Source organism: Lethenteron reissneri, chromosome 22 (genome assembly GCF_015708825.2).
Source record: "Lethenteron reissneri isolate LAM-NWPU_2019-01 chromosome 22, ASM1570882v1, whole genome shotgun sequence".
In the NCBI taxonomy this organism is placed as follows: domain Eukaryota; kingdom Metazoa; phylum Chordata; class Hyperoartia; order Petromyzontiformes; family Petromyzontidae; genus Lethenteron; species Lethenteron reissneri.
In genome coordinates, this window is record NC_083800.1 from 10172734 (window position 1) to 10196947 (window position 24214).

The window sequence follows — 24214 nt, forward strand, 5'->3', positions numbered from 1 at the left end:
ATGTGTTCACAACTGGTTAAGCCTACTTCATTCCGAGGTGGATGATTTGACCACATTTCCTGTTCAGTGACCTCATAACATAAACGCATTAACTTTGCGAAACCGGAGTTCTGCTTAAATACAGTACAGTACATGCTTCTAGCGAGTGTTTCGCAGCAACGTGTAATTAGTTTGTATACAATGTCGCTCATGGTTAATTGAGGTGCTCTAGCCTGTAACGTTTCGCAACATCAACATTTTCATGAAATAAACCTGACTGCCACTGAAACCCTCAATGGTCAAAACCAGTCCGGAGGTTGCTAGCTTAAAATCATTATTTCATTGAGAAAGATGATACACTGGTGAATTAAAATGTTTTTCTTTTCTTTGTGGAGACACAAAATGCAATGCTGCTTATATAGTCCCACATGGGTATGCAGAGACCTCCAAGAGAGTCCACAGTTAATACTCTTAAATTACTGGTAATTGTGGATACACCATGTCAACACATGTTCTAGCTCTGCAAGGTAAATGTAACGGCTACCAATGGGCTTACACCAGGAGCATCAGTGCAGGAGCACTAAACTGTTACACTCAAGGCTCTGCAACAGCATTTGGTGTCATCCGCAGATGCATGCACGTGTGCCGAACTTCTTTCACACTGCACGTAGCCAAACCGCGCTAATCGCAAGGCGGAGGGGAAAAAACGAAACACAGATTCGATGGATCACTGAACACGCTTGAGCTGAACCTTCTCAAACAGCATATGCAATACCCATTGGGAAGAAGAGGTTTTATTATCTGTCCAGAAACTAATTTGGTCCGCTGAGCCGCATTGCTTCCAGCAAATGTGGCGATGCTCTGGAGATGCCGGTCGGAAACTCGGTCCTGCCGAAGCACTTTGTTTCTCTGCCCAAGCCGATAAATCAGCGACTGGGTGGCACCTAAAAGAGAGATTGTGCATCAGGTTGCGTTGTTGCTTTACAACTGGCCACCTTTGATTTTATCCCATCAGCAGGTGTCCTTTAGATGTATTGATGCGAAAGGTCTGAGTCTTCATGGCATTGACCTCGCAGAGATGGATTAGTGCGTTTCAAGCACTGATGATCATTGAACCCCTTACTCTGTTTTCATCTGGGATAAAACTACACTTCACACCTCATCAAGGTTTAAGCCCAGGGCGGTGTCAGCCTTCCCTGGCAACCGAGACATAGATCTGCAGACGCCTTGTCTGTGACCTTGCCGCGAGCCACCCTTGGCATATTGAGGTGGGCTCCCTCACCAGCCGTCCTCTTATCTAGCGGCAAGTCTGCAGGCAGCGCAGAGTTTCTACTCTTCGCCGCATGGTTAAGGCCGATTGTCACTTTGCGTTAGGAGGAGTGAGTGTCACCTGATATTTGTAGAGCTTGTTCCATGCACAGTCTTAAGTGTCAAAGGGTAATAGTGTGACCTTTGTAAGGCCACACTTTAAGAGTGGTGTCTCGATCAGGCTGCTGTGCATGTGTTGAAGCCCATTTTTGGCCTCTGAAGGGATTGGAGTTTTTTTTTCTCACAATGCTGTGCGGTCTAAACATCTTTCACTTTGGTTCATTGTTTGATATTTTATCTTGACCAGCACATTATGTTCTACTTGATGGCTAGTATGTTCAGCTGGGGAAGGTATTTTTCCAGATAATTTTTTTTTAATTTTAATAAAAAAAAAACATTGTGAAATCACATATCACGTGCACACAGTCATATTTTTTTCATAATATTTTTATGGTATAAATTACGTAATTCCTCTAGAATAACAGCCCATACTTCGTGTGTTAAAAAAAAACAGCATTCTGCTTTTGAAGAGTAAACACTGGAATATACTCAATTAAATGAGTTTGCAAAATGATACATTCTGACAGGTTTGATTTAATGTTACAAAGTGACAGAAAAATCCATGTAATTATTTGACCGTGCGATGCGCGTGAACAGCATGGGAGCCATGGGAGCAACTTAAACTTTATCACATATTTCACAGAGCGGCTAAAGCGGCAATCTTGTCCAATCTGATGGGATGCTGGACCCCGGCTCGTGCGAAAGGGATGTACGATGATTGGCATAGTGCAGTGATTGGCGAGTGCCCAGCGGACTGGAACAGTCCGATGGGTAAACTCAAATGAGTCTCCGTCAGGGCCGAGGTAGTTGACTGGCACTAAATACAGAGGTCCAAAGGTCTTTAATTATGCCTGGTTGGCCACTTCTGTGATGAAGCAGTAGTCGGCATCGCATTGGCTTTCCCAAACACTATTAACCCTTTCCCATTCCGAGACGTCTGCAAGTTGCAGGGTGGGTTCCGTTCACCGCTGAATCTGGGAACGCGCAAGCAGTTCAGTGTTAATTTTATTCAGAGAGCCGTAGTGCCATTGTTTTTAAAATGCATTTTATTCACCGCAGAGAACTGTAGCGACACGACCGCACTATGATAGCTCGCGCCAAACTATGCCACAAGCCCTCCAGAATAGCCTTGTGGGAGCCTCGGTACCGATGAAGTTATTTAATTTTTTTCTTCCAGTTCCGTTCTGTTGACGTACGCACATGTCATCAGAAGGGGAAAGGGTTAAGCCGCCATAGATTTTCAGAACAACAGTTAAATGGCAGCAAGAATTGGGAAGGAGGAGAAATGCCTATCGGCAGGGGATAAGGAGCGTGACTGTCTGAAGGGAAGCTGGTCAAGAGTGGCAATTTGAGCTAGGCTTCCGGTCCAAGTTTCAAAATAATAAGTCATTGCCTCTGTGGAATATGGATAATAAATACGAATGAACCGGGAAGGTGTGTTTCATCACCATCATCATCAGAACTATCGAGTCATGTTCAATCCAGAACAATACGTCGCGCTATAGTGTAAGTGGCTATCTATCACTCTCACACAGGACACTGGGTGCAACAAGAACATCCTGCTGGTAGGAGCCTCCTGGTTACACCAGCCCACAGGAGATGATTGTGTCCGTCCGTCCGTCGTGCATCCAAAAATGGGAGGTGTGGGGCTGGGTGGAGAGGGGAGGGTGGAGAGGGGCTGGGTGGGGAGGGTGGGGAGGGGCTGGGTGGGGAGGGGCTGGGTGGGGAGGGGCTGGTCACCCCGTGGTGCCCTTATAAAACTCAACGTTTAACCTACTCACGCCGGCTTGTGCCCGCCCTCACAGTCGGACATATTTGCGGAATACACCACGCCGCCGTTGACCCTGGCCATTGACCGAGCAACCCAACGTCCCTACCAGCTCCCACCACAGGAATGTGTTTTGAGCAGGCCACATGGCTCGGTGAAAGTGAAACCGCAGTGTGATATATGCCTTCGTGTTCAAGCTTTCGTAACTGCAGGAATTCATATTCTTTGGGTCTTTCGGTAAAGTCACGTAGATAGGTTCAACCTATCTACGTGGTTTTACCAAAAGACGGATATAATCTGATATGCCTTGTTTAAATTACCGCTGCTCGGATACGTTGATCCAAAAATACCAATTGGTTGAGTAAAATGTTGCATGATTTTGACAATAAAACTATTAATCTGTGAAATAAATGTAGTTTTTTTTTTATTGCCGGTCCTGGTGGATGTGTGCACAACACGTACACATGGGTCATGATGGGTAAGTGTAACTATAACGTGATGGGTATCTGATGAGCTGGTTGATGCATAGCTTTAGAGTCAATATCCTTTCTTTCTTCTAGGAGAGAGCCCACAGCCTTTGTGCATTGTCAGGGCTGAAATGAGAGGCCATGAAAAATTCCATCTCTCGGAATAGGTGATCTTGTGGGGTTTTTTGTGTAACACTCATAGGACTGCTCCACTGAGCAGTGCCACGAAAGTGATTGACGCCCATACGTCGATACGTTTTTATTTGGAATTCATGGATCGAGTGGGCTTACCATTTTTCTACTGAACCTCTTGGCTTGGGGTGGGGAAAACTGTTGTCTCGGTAATGCGTCTCATTTAATTATTATGGGTAAGCTTTGCAAGTTGAATCTTCTTTGCTAGAACAGCATAATTGAAGAGTCAAGCTAAAGAGTGGTTTCAAAGTATATTTATTGGTGTTTTTATTGGACTCAAACTTTAACTTCAACATGTCGAAATAGGACCTTATTTTTTTTTCACTAAAATTGGCAACTTCAAATAAAATGTTCATGCAGTTCAATTGATCCGATTGTTCATTTATTGACTTTAAACATTGGTTATAATGATGATAAACTGCTCCTTTATTGGCCAGAGAAGTGTTAAAATGTTGGCTGAAACCACTGCTTATTTAGCACAAGTTTATTGTTCAACATATACATAGGAGGTACCTGTTGATTTGTAGATGACATAGATGGTTAGTGGTGGGACATTTCAACAAAGTACGTATTGAATGTATCCAATATGTTCATGACTTAACTGGCAGTGAAAACTAAATAGGATTTCACTGAACTCGAGTCTGTTTAAGCGAGCATAAGGTGATGACCTATCTCCATTGATGGACCTGAGACAAATGCAACATTTCTAAGGCAGAGTCCATTCATCCACCAGAACATCCAATGACTTTTCACAAAGTGGTATTCATTTTTATCAACCCAGAGAGATGATGGGATAAGTAAAAAACAATCAAACTGGATTTGAACTCCAAATATTCTGACCACAAGTCAAGTACTCTGACCACAACTCCACCTGTAATACATTACGAACTTAAATAACGATTACAGAACAGAATGTAGAATTGCTGCAGGATATATTTTGGCAATGAAAAGCAAGTCATCAAGTAGCCAAAAACAGCATGTGTAATACATAATTCTAATATACATCCAGTAACACCTGCGAATTTCATGCTTTTATTAATAATTTGTATTAGGCTATTTAATTATTTACTTTGGAAGAGGAAAAAAAATGCCATTGCAGTCTTATTGTTGCTGAAAAATAGACACCCTGAAGAGGAGCTCATTTTAAGCATTGCAAACAGACCATTGTTAAAAAGTAATGATAAGCATTTGCCATAGAGACGTCTTAGTCTGAGAGCAGCAGCATTCTCTGCTTCGAAGCACTCAATACGTGCGCGGTTATGAAGCAGATATTTAAATCCACTTGCATCCGTGGAGCATGCCGCAAGGACCAATTTCAAAGTGAAAGCTGCCTCCACGAACACATGGTGGCTCAATTGTATGAATTCAACATAATGGCATATGTGTATTGGACAGGTGGATTGGGTTGTAATAGCAAAACATTATAGCGGCTTTTAGACATACACCAGAGCAATTTAAGTATACTTTAAGCATGTTTTTAATACAGCACTATACTTGTTTCATTGTCAGTAGACATGGGAAAGGATCCTCATCATAATATACACTACAGTTTAATGCCACCTTATTCCAATAACATTGCATTTTAAAAGGATCTCAGCACGTTTTTGTGTCAATTGTTAGGTCAAATTTACGGCACTTTCAGCATATCACGATCAATACAGTATGCGACAATGCGATATGATGGAGTGTAGGTAAATCTGTAGGCATGAGTTTATTATGTTTGATGTGCAATCACAAAGTATGCATTTAACGTCCATGGAAATGGTTGTTTCCATTAAAAATAATAAATAATCAAACACACGTGACAGACAAAAACCACAGTGTGCATCGCATTACCACATTCAGGAAAGTAGTTATGGCCTCCAAAATAAATTGATAAGAAAAGTTACACAGATAAGAACATTGCACCAATCGGTTCCAAATGTATGTAACTTTTTATCATTATTATTTTTCGCATTTCACTAAGGTGCAAACCTACATGTTACATCATGTAGGCTTTTCATGAATAAAAGCAAAGTACATTCATGATTTAAAATTTTCGCCACTCCTAATGTAATGCGATTTCCCTCTTAACGCATTATACAAAGTGTGTACCGTCCATTCAATATAAAGTAAATACTGGGTTATATTTTTAAAAAATGGAACGGATAACTTGTATACGTGACATTTGTGATTTGACATGTTGGTCTTCAGTGCAAATATACAACATTATGATCGTAAGGATTTTGTATTGCATACCAGCAAGCTGGAATCGAGTAATAGCAAATGGTATATAACAGGACACTTCACACAGAATAGAGTCAACTTAAGAGCGTTGTTAAAGTTATTCGAGAATGTTCACAATTCAGTAAAGATTTGTTTCTCTTAAATTCTCAAAACGTGTCCAGCATTGAAATGACACACGTTTAAAACTGTGGGTGGTTGCAGGACGATTCAGAAAAATAAGTAGTTTTTGCAGATTACATTTATATAAATATAAAAACCCCATCGCAGAAATTTCAATCAAATTCAGATACATAAACCTTTCGAGACTGTGAAAGAGAGGAGTTGCCATTCTTTTGTTAAACATCTGCATGGCTTGGGCTGGATCACTGCATTTGAGAAACAGTTTATATTTTCAGCCTGCAACATAAAGCTCAGCTGCTAAGCAGCCATTACCCACCGGTATGAAGAATCACGTGACCACAATAAGCATTTATTGAGTGCTACAGTGTAAATACATTACTAAACGCTATTTGCTTTGCTTCCCCCTTACGTCTATTGAACATACACTTAAGGTCACGAAGCTTGGCTTCTGTATATTTTTGTTTGGTGTGTGGAATTAATGGCTTCAATTAAAGTGCCAGATTCTCCCAGAGGTACAAGGCTATGAGTGTACACCCACACAAACAAGCAGCTATTAACCCTTATTACATACAACATTGCTCCCTCTGCACATTGCATATGGAGACGTGCATGTCAGAGTATGGAAATGAACTTTAATATTTAACTTCCATGAACAATTCCAGAAAAAAACTATATTGCCTCTTTTCATATAGGGGATCATTGTCTATGCTTGACCCTATATCTAAAATGCAGTTTTTATTTCAGCAGCATCTTTTTTTAATTAAATACTGCAGTTGAAAGTTGTAAATAATGAATCCCATTTTTAGTATTCCTTTCACATACAATTCAACCCACAGCATCTATAAGCTATTTCGTGTGGTGAATAAATAGCCTGAAGTGGCATTGCTTATGAGCTGGCACATCTAATGGAATTCTAATAATATTTACTTTCAGCCTGGTCAGGATTTTTTTGTAATAGACAGTGATAATTAGTCCTGAAGTGATTTTTTTCCCTTTTCAAAACATCACAATCAGTATTATCTTCCATTACTGAAGACTTCTGAGCATTTCATAATCTCAGCACTCGGGCTTACAAGGAACTCTTTTCTGTTTTATCCAAACGATTATGCATCGTATCATATGGCACACCTTCTTGGTTCTTTCGGTAAAGTCACGTAAAATGGAAATAATAAAATAATAAAACATAATCAAATAATTCTCACGACGTTTCAGCCACAACGCAAGCAGCCGTCCCCAGGTGGAGAACAGGTCTGTCTTCAGACAGAGTCTGAATTTCAGACTGAATTTCAGACTCGCGTTGTGGCCGAAACGTCGTGAGAATTATTTAATTATGTTTTATTTTTATTATTTTATTATTTCCATTCTACGTGACTTTACCGAAAGAACCAAGAAGATGAATCCCTGCAGTCACGAAAGCTTTAAATCGAAATATGGTACACCTTTACACTCCGCTGAATGTCAGCTGGAGGAAAGAGTGCCCCAAAATGAGAATTCTTGATGTGGTTGATAATTAATGCGTGTCACAGAAACCAAACTTAGCATGGCTGTTGCACATCCAATCACAACTTCATGTATCACATGAAGTATAACAATATCAGCCTGCAATGAAATATGATGGAAGGATTAATGCCTCTCACTTGCCTATCCTTTAATAAGCACTTGAACAATATATTGAGACCCAAACTGAAAGTAAAAATGTCGTGACAGATTTATACAGCGAAAGCCTACTTCTTAAAAGAGATTTATAAAGAATGTATCAGCGAGCTGATTAGCCATTTGCATCGTGATGCAGAATGTACATCCAAGCTCCTGCTTTCAGTTGACAACTTTATTCTCTCGTATGTCTCAATTTATTTTTATTTTACATCAAAGTGTGGAAACTAGAGCAATTTGTCGCGTGTCAGAACATACCGTAACTGAACAATATTTTTACTGTATATTTTTTTTTTTACCCAAAGGTTCAAGAACACTTAATCAATAATAACACCGATATCTATTCGGGGGTGATGCGTCACGTTGCCTTTTAAATGTTTAATGTCACGCAGATACTTTAAAATGAAAGAAGTTATGCAATATGCCCGGCATTGCAGACGTAGCAAAGTGTAGTTAGATGCTACCAAATGCTAATGCCGTACAGTGTATAATTTACGTGTAATTGCCTAATGACAGGAACCGAGCAGACATAAATATAGCTGCGATGAGAAAAGGTTTCTCCTCACCACAACTCATTATTTTAATAATGTACAATGTACATAGACTGTATTAATGCCATTTATTTTTCCATGGCCATATCTGCAACATGCGATTCGCTCACAAAAACAGGCCTAACCGCCGAAGATGAGTCAATTGTTGGATAATGCATGGGTTGCATTTGTGTAGATAAATCATTGCGGATAAATGCAGTTTACCATCAATATGCCCATTCTATTTTCATAGCCAGTGGACTACATCACGGGAGTGGCCTGTATGGCTCCCTGTGCATGAGCAAAGTAATACTAAAAACATTTAGACGGATGCACCAGTTCAGTGTACCGCAATACCCCGGTTTACGTTGGGAATGTAAATATTGAAACGACGTAAATTGAATATGTTTTCGTTCGAAATCACCAAAATACTGTACATAGATACAATAGTGTACGGTATAATACAGTAAATATATATACGCAACGCAAAGTAGCTGGTGTACAGGGTAGCTGGAGGCGAAGGCTGAGAGGCGATGGAAAACGAGAAAGGACGGACCATGATGCTGCCAGCGACGTAAGTGTGGGGTTGAGGCGACGCAAATCGGGTCGCGGTGTTGATAACAAAGTGGCGACGTAGTTGCGAAACGACGTAAGAGGGCAAGACGTAAATCAGGGTATTGCTGTATGAACGGTCATCATCGCCGTACGTATATAGTAGGCAGTGAAAGGTGAAGGTGGAACTCAACCCCGCATATAGTTGTCAGCGGATAGTTGGTTGTGCCGCAGAGAGACCGATCCTCACCTCAAGAACGCGAACTTTGCACCAACTGGCTCAGGCCTGCCAACAGACGCGAGTAAGCCGTCTTATACAACGACCTCTGTACACGGCAAAGATGTGCACATCTGCTAATGCTGGTGCACACACACACACACACACCACGGCGGCCCATGAACGAGCGCTATTCAAATCACTTTTAAGTACAAATCGCCAACGTGGTATGTGTCATTGGCATGCACACACAGCACACACTTTGTCTGGCTTCACCCGCCCTTCACAAACAAAGACTAATCGTGCATATCAAGCAAAGTGCGTCCAAAAGAAAATTCTTATGCACAAGGCCATATACAAACTCTGGCAGTTGACAATAATATTATTTAACCTTGTAATGTAATGGCCTGGCATGGTACACATCCAATGAGTGGAGGTCAGGGGTTGCGAGTCACGCAATGATGGAACCGCCATCTGCGAGACCTCCACCATGGTGTCTGTAGATGGCAGTACAGAAAGTAAGTATCTGCTTGGGATCACGTGTGAAACTTGAGTTGTTCCCTGCTTGATATGGGTGGGTTATCCACCTCAAGCAAGACCCCTCCTACAAAGGTCTTGAGATTCAGTGAGATTTAATGGAATAAATTATTAAAAAGTGTCTGACTGCGTTGGCAGCAGCTCACAAGCACAAATAACAAAAACTCACATTCATTAATTACGCTGCCCTGAAGAGAAACACATTAAATGAACTATGTTTTGGGCAAAATCTCTATTTACCTGTGGGCATTAAGGTGTGGCTGTTATATTTATTAAAATGTGCTTTATTTTTTGTTAAATACATCTAATCCAGTCTAACCGAATGTGGCCAGGCTTTGGTGAGGTCCTTTTATCAGGTCACCATACCTTTTGCGTGTCCAATAATGATGCCACACTGAAATCGAGGAATTGCTCCCGCAAGATAATTCCCACTAACGTCACTCACTGGCCATCGAACCACCTAACACTTTTTATAACCTTTTGTCACAATGAAGCATGTGCTCTCCCTCCTTGTTGGAAGTGCAACAAATTGTATAGAAATGACACCCAATGCCTGTATATAGAAGATATACAAATTCACTCAACTTTTCATATAACGCATGTATGAATGGCTGAACATTAATATATCTGAAAATGCAAGTTTGCACGACTTAGAGGGATGGTTGTTTTCTAAAAATCAGTGCCAATAAGTAGGCATTTTAATTTGTTTTATTTGACTTTTTTTAATTTAACATTTTTTACCTACCTGACTTTACCCGAAAAAACCTAAGAGTATGAATCCTTGCAGTCACGGAAGCTTCAAATCTAGAATTTTAAAAAATGTCTGCTTAATAGAAGGTCAAAGTGTTGTTGTAGTAATTGGTGTGTTAAACGGAGACAAGTTAAGAGTGCTTATCCTATTTTATAGGCACTTAACATAATGCACCTTCCAATGACTACTGTAATTATGTTTTGTATTGTGTAGTTGTGTAGTTCCCATCGATGACAGCACAAAAGCATTTGTCTAGACAAAGAGTTCTATTTAAACATTTTATAAAATCACGTAGCACTGATAGGTAATTTACGACCACAAAGCTGATCGGTTTGGGAACACGAGTTGGCAAAAGTACAAGGGTGTGAGATTGTCCGATTGTTTTCAAATATAGTTGTGCATCTTTTGAGACAGTAATGCAGGCCACTGGGCACCGATCGCAGAATTTTTCGCGCAATCTCCGTCTGGAAATAGAAGGATGGAAATCATTCTGTGAAATGCAGGGGGGCATTACGGGCAATGAAAATGCCTTTCCCACCTAAGCCAGAAAACTCTTCAAAAGGCACAAAACCTCAACAGGGCTTGATAAAAGTGCACATTCGGGTCCCTGAAGCATTCCGAAATGGCCAGCAAACAACATTTCCCACATCGATTTGTAATTACGGGCACAGAAACACAACAGACGTCCGGCTTGCCACCGGCCGCCCACAGACACTTAATCCTGTAGTGGTGTGAGGCATTGATCGCAGCGGTACACCCTGGGGGGGAGGTAGAGTGAGGTAAGGGACGTCGTCCAGCCTGTCACCACTCTGCGCTCTTAATGGAATTCTCCATATTAAATCTCCTACACCTGCAGTGGGCCTCACTATAACCTCGAGTGCAAGCACAGGTGTTGGGAATTAAATTGGAAGCATTCGGTTTTTGTGTGCGCGGGAGGCGACAACCTTGATGAATGATCTTGCTTATGGGTCAGCCACTGAATAAGACTCAATGACTGTCAAAGCGAGATGCGTGCCTTGCAATGCAGCCATTCGAGAGCCGTGGATTCATTCATTCACCTGCAGTAGCTTAAGGCAGTGTGTGTGTCAAGTAGTGGCTATATGTTCACCACAAAGGGAGCAAAAATATATGACACGAAGCATTTCCAAAGCAAAATAAAGTGAAATGTGCATTAAAGTGTTTAATGGCAGGGGAAGCACAAATGTTTTCAGTCTGTCCATTCACATTTAATATAAAATTATTTTACTTGACCTTTATGAAATCGTGCTAGCTGCCCTTAATGATCAGTTTTATTTTTACAATAAATATTGCATTATTTCTTTTTTTTTCTTCATATAATTGCTGCACTGTTCCATGTACGATATTGTATTGGAAAGGTAAAGGTGCAGCCTTGTAACATCTTCATGGGACCTCCTTTGCCAGTATCAAAATTTGAGAATAGGTTTTCACCTTTTTTTCTGGCAACAAATCAGGTGTTAAGATGTTAAAACACCAAACTGAAACCTTTTGCAAGGAATCATGTCTGCATTAACCACATATACTTGTGGTGAACATGCAAAAAAAAAACCTCTGATAGTATATGCATTGTCTTTGAAACGGATTGGTCCACACCATAGACAGCTTTCTTTCGAGCCTAGTCTCAAACAGTGTTAAACCAGAGGACGCCAAAAGGCGTACAGCACAAAGACAACGCATATACTAACAGAGTATGTTTTTTTGTTTGCATTTTGACCACGAGTATTGTGGTTAATGCAGACATGATTCCTTGCAAAAGGTTACAGATTGGTGTTTTAACATCTTAACACCTGATTTGTTGCCAGAAAAAAAAGGAGAAAACCTATTCTCAAATTGTAATATTTTGTTCACACCACTGCAAGCGGATGGGCCTCCACTGGAGGGAGATCCAGAGAGCCCCTCCACAAGGTGTTTAGCCTCCTGTTCCATGCTCGCCAGACAAACGTACTGTAAAGCATGTATATGATATGAAACTGGATGATAGTGTTGAAATTCTGTTACTCTTGGTATTCTGGTGTATTAATTCTGGTAACTCCATGTCATCCTAATGCCCTGCCTGGTAAACCAACGTGTCCGCAGAGAGTCGAGGAGTTTAATAATGAAATAAATACATTTACCGATAAATACCCAAATAAATATGCTATTTTTCGAAACCTTCACATATGCAAGCAATATTTTAATCCATAACGAACATTACAGATTCAGTAGCAGAGAGACGCATATATGGCACTATGTAATACTGGTAGGAACCTCCTGGTTACACCAGCCCACAGGGGATTATTGTGTCTGTCGTGCAGGAGGGGCTGGGCGGGGAGAGAGGGGCTGGGTAGGGAGGGTGGGGCGTGGGAGGGTGGGGCGTGGGAGGGCTGGGGCTGGGTGGGGACGGGCTGGTCATCCCGTGGTGCCCTTATAAAACTCAACGTTTAACCTACTCACGCCGGCCTGTGCCCGCCCTCACAGTCGGCCATATTTGCGGAATACACCACGCCGCCGTTGACCCTTGCCATTGACCAATCAGCCCAACGTTCCTACCAGCTCCCTCTGCAGGAATGTGTTTAATTTTCTGTCAGAAGGTAATTCCAACTTTTAAACTATTATGCTAAATATTTGTTTCCTGATACTTCACATGGGTTAGACTTTTAAGATTAAGTGCCCTTATTAGATGGTGGCAGTGTTCTGTGCTTGATAACCCAGTGGTGTTTAAAATGGGGAGATTGTTTCCATTATCTCTAGGTCTCTCTGAGCATGTGTACATTCCTGTAAGGAAATAGAAGAGTGAGCTACTCCACATTTTAATATAATGTTATTACAGTCTTATATCAGCTGCAACCAGAGAATTTCTGCCGTGGGGGGAATTATCCAGAGCCAGCCATAAGCTTGACAGATAGCTTTAAGCAGATAAGCTTGAAGGAAATTATACCACTTTCAGTTTGATGATGATTGATGATAATAGTGATGACGATGATTGGTTCTCCCGTAAGATAATGATTTTTTTAAGGAATATAACACGCCACATGCTTTTTGTTCACATTCAGTGTTGAAACATTGCGATATTAATGTTATTTAACTCGTAGTAAGGACAGACATAAATCACACACAACCATAAAAAGATACAAATCTCCCCCTATAGCCTTAACAGACAGTTAGAGCAAATGCTCTTAAGCGTGCACCTATGAAGGCTAGCAGGGCACACGAGGGGGTGAGTGGACAACACCACGCCCAGCTGCCTTTGTCTCCCTTGTGGCAATGTTTACACACCGCACCAGGTACTTATTTGAGGCTAAGTCGACCTAAGGGAGGGAAAGAACCGGTTCAGATAATCGTCACTGGTCTTGGCCGTGAGCAGAAATCGAACTCGTGTCACAGGGTTTATAGGGCAGTCTAGCGCTAACCACTGCACTGGCGCTTCCCAGATAAGTAAACGCAACAACCATTAACAAACATGGAATTACCCCAAGGGACAAGAGGAACACGTGGATTATGGAGCAAATGCAAATCAGAGACATTCACCTATTGACTAATAAGCAAAGTAAAAGGGGCCTTGGACATGACACTTCACTGGAATGGATGATGGCTGATGGACAAGACTGGTGATGAAATGGCAGCCAGAGGGAGAAGCGCACACACACACACACACCGAGGAGAAAACTGCTGTCGAGATGCGACGATGAGATCAGTTCACAGGACCATGAGGGATGGAAATGGGGGGGGGCTTCATCCAGCAGTGGATAGAGAGAAAAATGATGACGATGTCAAATATGAACGAGGGCAGCGATGTGCTGTAACGGAAATATCGTAATCTTAACACTTTGGGAATTGCCCATGTTCAGAAAAGGAGAAGGCAGGTAACATATTGTCACAATTGAAGGGTGTATTACTGGTACAACAAATGTGGAATGTTGCAACAAAAAATATTCGTAATCAAAGATGATGGGACCGAGTTGAATAAAAAGTTTGCTAGGAGTCGTATTTTAACAGGCTAACCTGGAAATGTGGGAGACATTACTTCAGTTGGCCATCTGTTGTAAAGTGTACAATTAATATTTCTTGTCAATGTGACGCAGGCAAGAGGAGGCCGTAGTATGCCAGCAACCACTTCCTGCGTTTACAAATGCTTTGTTTACTTGCGGTTTGTGTATTTTTTATTTGGCTTTCAGCTGGTTTTAAATATGCTGCATTGCTTTTCAACGTAGCCAAATTAACACAACTTGCGAACTATGTTTGAATGTGTAACAATTACGTTATATGCCGAATGGCACAGTGGAAGAACATCTGCAATCACTATGTGAAAGTTCTGCTTCTAATTTCAGTCATGGGTCAACTCAGCCCGTGTTCCTCCTCTGGTCAGAAGAATGAGTACAACTTTGTGAGAAATCAACGGAAATGGGAAAATTCCACCCCTGACTCAGAACTTGGATATGAGAACTGCTTCATGCTAATTCAAACGTTTCTACACACACACACTATTGAGCCAATTGAGAAATGTATTGTCCATAATAGAGGTTTCTGGGTTAGATCACGTAAATATAAATGTGTCGTTAAACCCGCCACCACCCGGCACAGTCAATAAGTAAGGTTTATCACGCAACCCAAAAAACTTCGAATATGGATAATATTGGTCACGAAAGCCTACATGTTAAACTGTGTCATTATTCTAAACAAATGTGCACGATGCGTGGGGGGGGGGGAGCTGTGGCACAGCAGGGGGCGCAGTTCTGGCCATCGCTGGTATCAGAACCAACCCCCGGCCCTCAATATAGTTTGAGGAGCCAAAATCATGATTGGGCTGAAAATAAACACTCCGCTACCATCATCACCATTATCTTAGTGTCACAACTGAAAAATCTGTCATTACATATATAGTGGAACAAGTGAGTGGAACGAGCAGCGACTGATATCTAAACCGGTCCTGGGCATCCCTCGCTCACTCTTTTCTCCAAACTCGCACTGACCAGCCCGGTGAAGTATGGTGCAACAAAAAAAACTCCCATGACTGACAACGGGTTTGAGGAGGCCTTCATTCTGCAGTGGATTGACAAAGGGCTGTACATTTCCATGTATTTATATTATTCATACGTACACTGTGAATGCTGTATGAAGTTCTGTCTTTTGTTTACAAGTTCCAGTTGAATAGTTTAGCGATTCCCCCACCGCACACTCATGATCAAAACAATGATCTCAGCCACACAGCGTGACAACTGCACCTTGTGGTACGACACAACACATGGAGCAGCACGCTCTTTGTGAAATAAGGCAGCGTCTTTGCTCGTCAGAGGCAGAGGGCCAATTCGACAACTTTGAAGATGAGCCTCCCTTTGAAAGTTCCGTTCCCTGACCACCAGTGGTAATAATTCAAGATATGAAGGCAGGAGGTAGAGAATGGTTATCCACCGCTGGGATTACCGGCATCACTGGGACCGCCTTTCTCTCATTACAGTTGTGATTAACAACAAGGTGCATCTTAGTCCTTTAAAGTCGATTTCCATATGGTGTTTTAGGTCTACTTGTGTTGGGATCTTACGTAACGTTTTTCAGACAGCATTTTTACATATAAAACACTACCATATGGGGTGCGTACATTTTTTTTTCTACTGGATGGTTACTGCTTCGTCGGAAGCGAAAAAAATAGGTCATCCTATAAAAAGGCTGAATGCGGATGTAGAAATGTGAATTTCCACCACGTCGCTGATGAGTGCCAATGGAGATGATTCCCACTAGATTCCCAATGGTAAATAGTGGACAATTAATTTGATAAGACTTGTGCTTAGAACTAATGCATGGGCATTTAACATTGTGATCTCGCTTATTTTAGCACAATACATTTTCGACTTAAATTATATAAATAATGTAGATGTGTACTCAGGCTTCAAATTAGGTTTATAAGTATTTTAATTAGGGCCATTTAAGGACGTACATTTTAAAGTGTATTACATTTTTCACTTCAGAACGTGATCAGGAAGCCTGCAAAGCTTGACTCAAGATACATTAGGAAAAAAATCATGTTTTGCTAGACGATTGAAAATCTGCTGGCGGAGGAGAATGAAAGTGATGAAAGAGAGGCAGAGGAGAGTACGTTGGGAGTGCTTTTGGGAAGCTGAACGTGGTTATTAAAAAGCAACATGCCATTTGTGCCGAAAGAAGGTCGTGTTGTATCCATTGTACGCCATCTTTTGCTGCCATGGATTAGAAACGTGAATTTTAACAAAGAAAATGGAAAACAAAATTAAATTCGCACAAAGAAGCATGGAGAGGCACAGGCTTAGTATTACTTTGAGAGAATACTAGCCAACCGTGGCAACCGATTAGCACGGTTGACTACGTGCTGTGCGAAAGAAGTTCAAACAGACGTACATACATGGATTCAAGTACGTACACAGGTTAAATACATTATGAACAGTCAGTGGGCTTGGGCAGGACCCACCTTTAAATGGATAATCGCCAGTGGACAAGTCTAATCGTGGAGTAGCTGCCAAAGGAGGGAACACACCCATGAGAACATTTACCATGGAGATGGAACAATAACATCAGCTTGTGTGCAGCAGTTAGGTGGATTATTACATTGCAATACTTTGAGTGATGGCTGCAGTTTGGTTTAGCCTTCATCCAGCAGTGGATAGATCATGGCTGATGAAAGATTATGAGTTTGAGAAGATAAAATGGTGGTGCTACACGAACGATCTCTAAAACAAGTGTGTGCCATGTGTGTGCCTGCACGTGCAACTCATTTCAAACACACAAAAACTGGATAAGAATGGAGTCTTGTTACAAAAAAAACATATGATGCACATAAAACATTTTCGTAAAATACATCACACTGAGAATATTCATGCTCTACATAACTTTAAAGTAATTGTACCGCAGTGTTTTATGGTTTCAAATAAGTGTGGGGAAAAATATAGAGGGTTTTGCAGCACAATATATTAAAAACGGTTATCCTTTAATGGGCATATCCTTTAGAGTTCAACTTTGGATTAAAGTCATAGATACTCTGAGCTTCCTTTTCAGGCCACTACGCTTGTATCAAAGTTATAAACACATGTTCAGTCCATTATGCAACAGAAAGAGAAAATAAACAGGGTCGTTTGGCTTTGTCTAAGAGCACACACAGCATAGCCCCCAATGCTTTAACGGAACTGGGCAAGTGATGTTTGTGGGATTCCCACGGGTCCAAGAAAATCCAGCGTGGCCTTATAGGGTTAAGACTCACAAAAGAAACATGCCAATTGATAAACCACGTTCGTGAGATTGGAAGCGACATTTTGGCAAAAACATAGGGACCAGTCAGCCTTCTTCAAAGCAACACAAAGGAAACGGGCTGCAGCATTAGGTTGTAATAGTATGAGTGATTCAATAAATTGGCGGTATGTTGGTAAATCATGCTACGTGTTGGGTTCTTATGGTCTAATGTGTTTGTAAGACCAATTAGTGCATCTGGCATGCATATGGGGTTGGCATCTGGCACGGTGTATTATTAACTTGTAAAATTTCACCGGCCGATATCAGAGAATTTAAAGCCAATCTTTTTAGTTCAGTCTGTCTGTATGTTTGCAGTTTAACTAATCGAAAGAACATGCGATATTTTCAAATCTGAAGCTCATCTGTAGCTCGTTGGAAACAGAAATGCACTCTTGCATTGAGCCTGCTGGTATGCCATGTGTAATATTGCCACATATACAGTCATTTACCTTTCATGTGCCAGCTGTTACAAATCATCACTCTCATCACTATCTTTCCAGCATCAGCTGCCTCCCAGCATCCCAACCACCTGCTGACTCCAGATTACATAATCCTTGGTGGTTTGACTCGTGTTGTGGGATCCCGTATAAGTCCAGGTTGCTGGACAACAATACTTTGTTTTTGAATCCGCAGGCACATTTCGAAATACCTAAGAAAATATTAAATAGATGGCAGCAGGTCTGGTGGATTAAATCAAACCTGACGGTTTTCAGGAAGAAGTTTTAAGCGTGTGCAGAGAATGAGGAACAAACGCAGGGCATTCAACAGATAGTTTATAGGCAGAGGCGCCGTGGCTTTGTGCTGCTATTTACGCCTCCTCGTCTCTTTCCCGTCAAAAAATCGTAAAGAAAAAAATGCTGCCGATGCTGCTGCCAGTGTCTCTCGCAGTCAGGAAACACGCGTGCAGCTTTACCGCCACAAAACTCGACGCTCATAGAATAGTCGGTGCGTCAAGGAGAAGCGTCTGTCCCTGCACTGTAATACTGGAGGCGACACGGCGCAATTGTGCACATTTCCGAGGCGTTTTATGCCAAACAATAATCTTGTGACAGAGAGTAAAATTGCAGAGCACTGGGCCTGCGCAAATATAAAATTATTTTGGAATGTTCCGAGGATAGCAGGCGGGAGCTCCGTGGAAGCCCACTGTGGCTCCTGACAGGTCATTTATCAATAATAATATGCTGTATGGGCTGCAGAGTAAAACATTTTTTTTACGTAATGACACAGAGTGACAGCCGTTATATTTTACGTGTGTGGAAATCCTTAAAGTGCAAGCTGTGCGCGCCTGCTGTTGTCCATTTAAAATGCGGATGCATACTGACGAACTCATCGGAAAGTGTAGCCGAAACTCTGGAAGTCTAATCCCCAGAATAGCGATAATGACATCACCGCAAGTCAAATCGTACATTATAGAATGAATGTGGTGCCGATGGTAAAATCGCAGTCACGAAACGCTCGTTACAATGACCGTTACAAAGTTGTAAAGGAATGACCAAAAATAACTGAATAGGAAAACATTTGATGGTAATGATGATAACGAGGAGTATAATCTTCTACCGCACACATGTGACAATGAGCCCGAACTATTCTGTCAGCTTTATTAGTAAAAAAAAAAATGTGTTGTGGCTTTAGTCATACGTCAAAAAAAATCAGTGATACTAGAAAATTGTGAATAATACAAGGGGAATTTATCTCGGGTGTTGTAAATAATAACACCGATCTCAGTAGGTTGTGTAATACTTTATGAATTGCGCGGTATTCATAATTGACCAACTGTTCATAAATACATGAGAACGTTGATGAATATGAATAGAACACTAAACTATATTTAATGCCACTCAATAGCAACTTTAAAACGTATCCTAACTACGCACACAACCGCGACGATGCTGCTTCTGGGGACAGCTGAACGAGACCATCCTTTCCCATTTACTGAAACGTGTAATTCAGTACAGCATGAGCGCATGCAAAACTGGCATTAGCAGTACTGCACTTGTAGAGAGGACGCCTCTTTTGGTGAATTAAACACGAAACAAAAACGCGCATTTTCAGTAGTTTTTTTTAAACACTACCGCTGAACTTGATCTACAGCAGTTATTCATGCAGCAGCAATCGTTTGCAATTAGGCATTTTTAAATATTTCTGTTTGCATCAACTCTTATATCTCTTACATGGAATGCTTCAACCCCAAGAACAAAATGCATAAACCGACAAAAAAAACCACAATTCTCACAGCTAGCTAAATATATAGACGAGAGAAAACTTACCCAGGTGCTGCTGTTGTAGAGTCCCCTTCAAGCCATATGGGCTGCGACACCGGAATAATTCAGCACCCCCCCCCCCCCCCCAAAAAAAAAGATGCGCCCGCTCTTGCGCTGGGGCTCGCTCGCTCACTTCACGCAGAGAGTGAGGCCAGATCGACCGCAGTCGACACAAGGTAAGAAGTGGGTGCCTGTCGTGAACAGGTGCAGCGCTCTCTCCTCCTCCCTGCGTGGCGGTGCTGCCGCTTGCCGCTTCTTGTCACTGCAGCATTTGAGAACAGCAGCAGCAGCAGCAGCCGCGCTGCGCTCGCTCGCGGCCGCGAGCCTTAGACGGGAGCAGACGCGCGGAGCGGTCGACCTATACGCCCGCACTCATGGGACGCCGACAAACCAATCAGCACATCCGTCGACTGCTCTTGCCTCCCCACCCCCTACCACCACCACCGCCACCACCACCACCTCGCTCACTCGCCATCAACCCCACCCGCCCACCCGCACGCCCGCACTCCCCCCCCCCCTGCACGCCCGCCTCGCCTGCACCCCCTGCCCCTCTACCACTTTCCATTTGTCTTCGTCTTGCTTCCTTCTCCCTCCCGCATTCTTTTTTTGACATTTGCGAGATATGCTACATTTATTGCAATCGGGTAACATTCCCCGCTTTGCATTTTGTACGATGATGTATATATGCTGATGTCCGTTATTATCATTATGTATGTTGCAGTTTGTGTGCACCCTTTTGATGCAATACGGTTAATGATATTTAAATGGTTATTTCGCAAAACGTGATTGTGTATATAAACGGATACTGTGGGGATTTGTAAGTGTATGTCAAAACGTCTCTGATGAAATGTGGGTCCGTGCAAATCTTAATTGTGTACCTGAACCCCTGGTGGAAATTCAACATTCTTGTAGCAGGGCCCAGTCTCTCAATAGGTTATCTACTGGTGGCACGTATGTGAGTTAAATAATATACTCTATATGCTTCACAATAGATATATTTGATGAGGATACATTAATAAAAGATGGACTCACGTCAACCTTTCCAACTCAGAGGCAGATCTAGCAAACTCTTGGAGGGGGGTGTGAGTCATCTCAACTTTTTAAATCGGGCCTTACATTAATAATAATAAAAGCGATCTCAGTATTTTTCTTGGTAAGTATGAATAAAATACCAATTTTAGTTGTCTCTGTGGGGGGGGGGGGGGGTCACCCCTATTTCCCCCTGCATCCCCATTGGATCCGCCACTGTTCTAACTTTGCAAATTGTATTTTCCCACTACCTTACTGACTGCCAGCGCAAGATGGTAAATGCATTAGGTTAGACTGAATCCGCTTCCAAACATTTTATCCACTTTGGAACATTTGGTTTAACGTCGTCGTCAATACATAATATTCTGCTTGGAAAGGGAATCGTGGATTTGTTTTATTTATTGCATGAACATACGTCTCGCTGTGTGCAGAATAGAAAGCATTCCATGTTTAAAACGGAAAGACGCATTGCCTAACACTTATTGACTGTGAGAGGCACATCAATGTGAAGGTAACTATGTTTTGTTTACTTCCAAAATATGAATCTGTGGCGACCTTCCACCAGCAAGAGTGATAATGGCTATTCCAGTTGGGGTAAAAAGAAAGTGCTTTTCACAAATGAACCACGATACCTTGGTGATCTCGTCAAGAAGCATAAACCGAGATTCGGTCACACCCCGCCAGCAGATTTTGGCTCGCCATCGAATAAAGACGGGCACACTTCATCGTTCGCTTACATACATACAGGGTCAATTTCCATACCTGACCGCGTGGAAACAACTGGATGCAAAAAAGTCTGCGCTGGAGGCTTTCCCCCCCTATTAAGTTGGAGGCGAGCGTGTGCTGGGAAATGCAGACCCACAGGCGTTGAGCCGGATAAAGTGCTGCAGCCACAGTGCAAATCTGCCAATGCAATTGCAGTGCTTATTCAAATCCAATCAAAGGAGCTGCTGATAAGTTCAAAAGCTCGTCCAGCCAATCAACACGTTCATTAAACTAATGCAGATGCGTCCTTCATGTCAAAAGATTGCAGTCATGAAATTGAAAGAAAAAAATGAATGCAGAATAGCCGTACAATTCAACAGGCAAACCAAATAAGATATGCGATTGGAATTAGAAAATATAAATTCTGGCTGAAAAAAACTGTATTTTTCTGAAATATTTAGTGTATTGAGTTATTAGGTCGCTAATAAAATATCACCCTTAAGAAAAACGATGATATCCAGTACAGTATATACAGTCACATGTATTCAGCCCTCTTACATTGCATGTTCATCCATACCCCAAAGCTTGTCATGCAAGTCACATTAGCCTCATAGTCCAAATGGAATCCACATCTTGTCTACAAATGCACATCCTTAAAGTGTCTTGTAAGTACGTGGGGAGAATTCATGTGAAAGGCAAAAAAAAAAAATCTACAGCAGGAACCCAATCAATGACACACTAATGGATTCCAAGGGCTTATATCATTATGGCACACATTTGAACAAACGCTATATATGTAGAAAAAAGGGAGAAAAAGTTGGAAAGATTGTGGGTTAGAATTAATGCTTATGTGTGGCACTAATTAAGCCCGTGCTAAGCTTGAACACTTCCTGTGTGTGTGTGCATGCGTGCGTGAATGCATGTGAATGCGAGTGCATGTCAATGCGAGTGCATGTGCGGTGGCATCCAGATTTGTGCGTGAAGCGGTGGTGCTGCGGTAAGAATGCGTTCCGCTATCGAACACAGCGACTCGAGTTCAATTCCCGCTCACGTCCAACATCGGAGGCAAATATCCGAACTGGTCTTGGACCTTCCCTAAGGTCAAACGAGCTTAAACGAGTACCTCGTGCGGTGTGTAAACATCAGCACTCGGAAGACAAAGGCGGCCGGGCGTCGTTCTGACCACCCACTCCTTTGTGTGCACGCGCCAGTCTTTATAGGTGCTCGCAAACAGCACTTGCCTGTGCAATAGGCTATACGGGATATATTTCGATTTAAATCTTTCGTGACTGCAGGGATTCATCTTCTTGGTTCTTTCGGTAAAGTCACGTAGAATGGAAATAATAAAATAATACAAATTAAACATAATAAAATAATTCTCACATATTTTATTATGTTTTATTTTTATTATTTTATTATTTCCATTCTATGTGACTTTACCGAAAGAACCAAGACGATATACGGGGTATCTTTGTTATTGGCTTTTCCCAGCCTCCTCTTTCACGTGTTTTTTTTCCGACACTTTTCCCCCATGCAACTGCGCTGACACGCGTGTGATCCGCGCAGCCTCCACCACCCTCTCCACTGACCAATTCACGATCACTCCGCCCACAAAACATGTTCAGCTTTCCAACAACCAATCCCATAAAAGTAGGCTAATTTACTGAACAAATGAAATTACCGTTCTCCTGGGAAATCCCTTAACAAGCTCTTTCTGGAGAATCAGGTCTTAAGGAGGATTAATTGCTCTTATTTACCATTATTGGTCGGGGGGGGGGTATATTTTTTAATAATTTGTCATTGACGTTATAGAGTGCAGCATTTTACATGCAGGGCATATTTTGTGAACTCTGGAGTAATTAATTATAGGTAATTGCGTGGCCTGTGTTTTCTGTAATGTTGAGGTTTTCTTTGTCGACATCTTTAAGAAAATTAAAAAGTAAACCGGTTGAGTAATCACTCGGACGCCCTCCCTCTGGGATGCACCTCCGACGGGATGTGAATGTCAGTAATTGTGTGTCGCAGTAAACAATGAAGAGGTGTATTTTGTTCACTAATAATCACTCCTTGTATTCAGAAAAAAAGTGATAATTAGTTGAATTGATCTGACAGACACATTTAGCTTCATGCATTCGGAGTGTCACGCTTCGCTGCTGGCCATAAATGTTTAAATCTGGCAAATTGGCACCTTTTAATTGAGTAAAGCTATATTCTCTTGCATTGTATGTCTTCAACTATGGCAATTAAAGCATGAGAACCCACTCATAAGGCACAGGGAGCGAAATCTAACGATGCAATACTTTCGCAGTTATACACAGCAACACGTACCTATACATTGCGTATGTTAAAAACCAATGTAATTGCGGAAATGCATCAATTAATAAATTAAGTAAGACCTAGAACATGGCGCTGTTAAGAAAATAGCTTGAGTCCGGACACAAGATGCCTTTAGAAGGGAGGACAGCTGATGATTAACACCGGTGATGAAGTACCAGCCACAGGAATTATTTTCTCAAAAAAAGGGGGAGGGTATACTGATGAAAAAAAACCTCAGTACATGCAGGGGGGGAAATAAGCATTACATGTGTAAGACGCTGCATATATGTCC

At 41.8% G+C, this 24214-nt stretch overlaps 1 protein-coding gene across 5 annotated transcripts in view; it reads right to left on the reverse strand.

Annotated features, from left to right (window-relative positions):
• The window catches only part of LOC133345619 (heparan sulfate glucosamine 3-O-sulfotransferase 1-like), a 293665-nt gene that overhangs the window by 20070 nt on the left and 249381 nt on the right, over positions 1-24214 (reverse strand). Inside the window, exons 1-2 of one of the 5 annotated variants that reach the window (XM_061556546.1) lie at positions 19879-19893; positions 9106-9141 (exon numbers count right to left, since the gene is read on the reverse strand). The exons of 1 other annotated variant lie outside the window; for it this stretch is intronic. The gene's annotated coding sequence lies outside the window, so the exon portion shown is untranslated. Of the gene's footprint in view, positions 1-9105; positions 9142-16796; positions 16816-19878; positions 20215-24214 lie in introns of those variants that run through there. 3 more of the 5 variants (XM_061556548.1, XM_061556547.1, XM_061556545.1) reach the window with 3 other exon arrangements.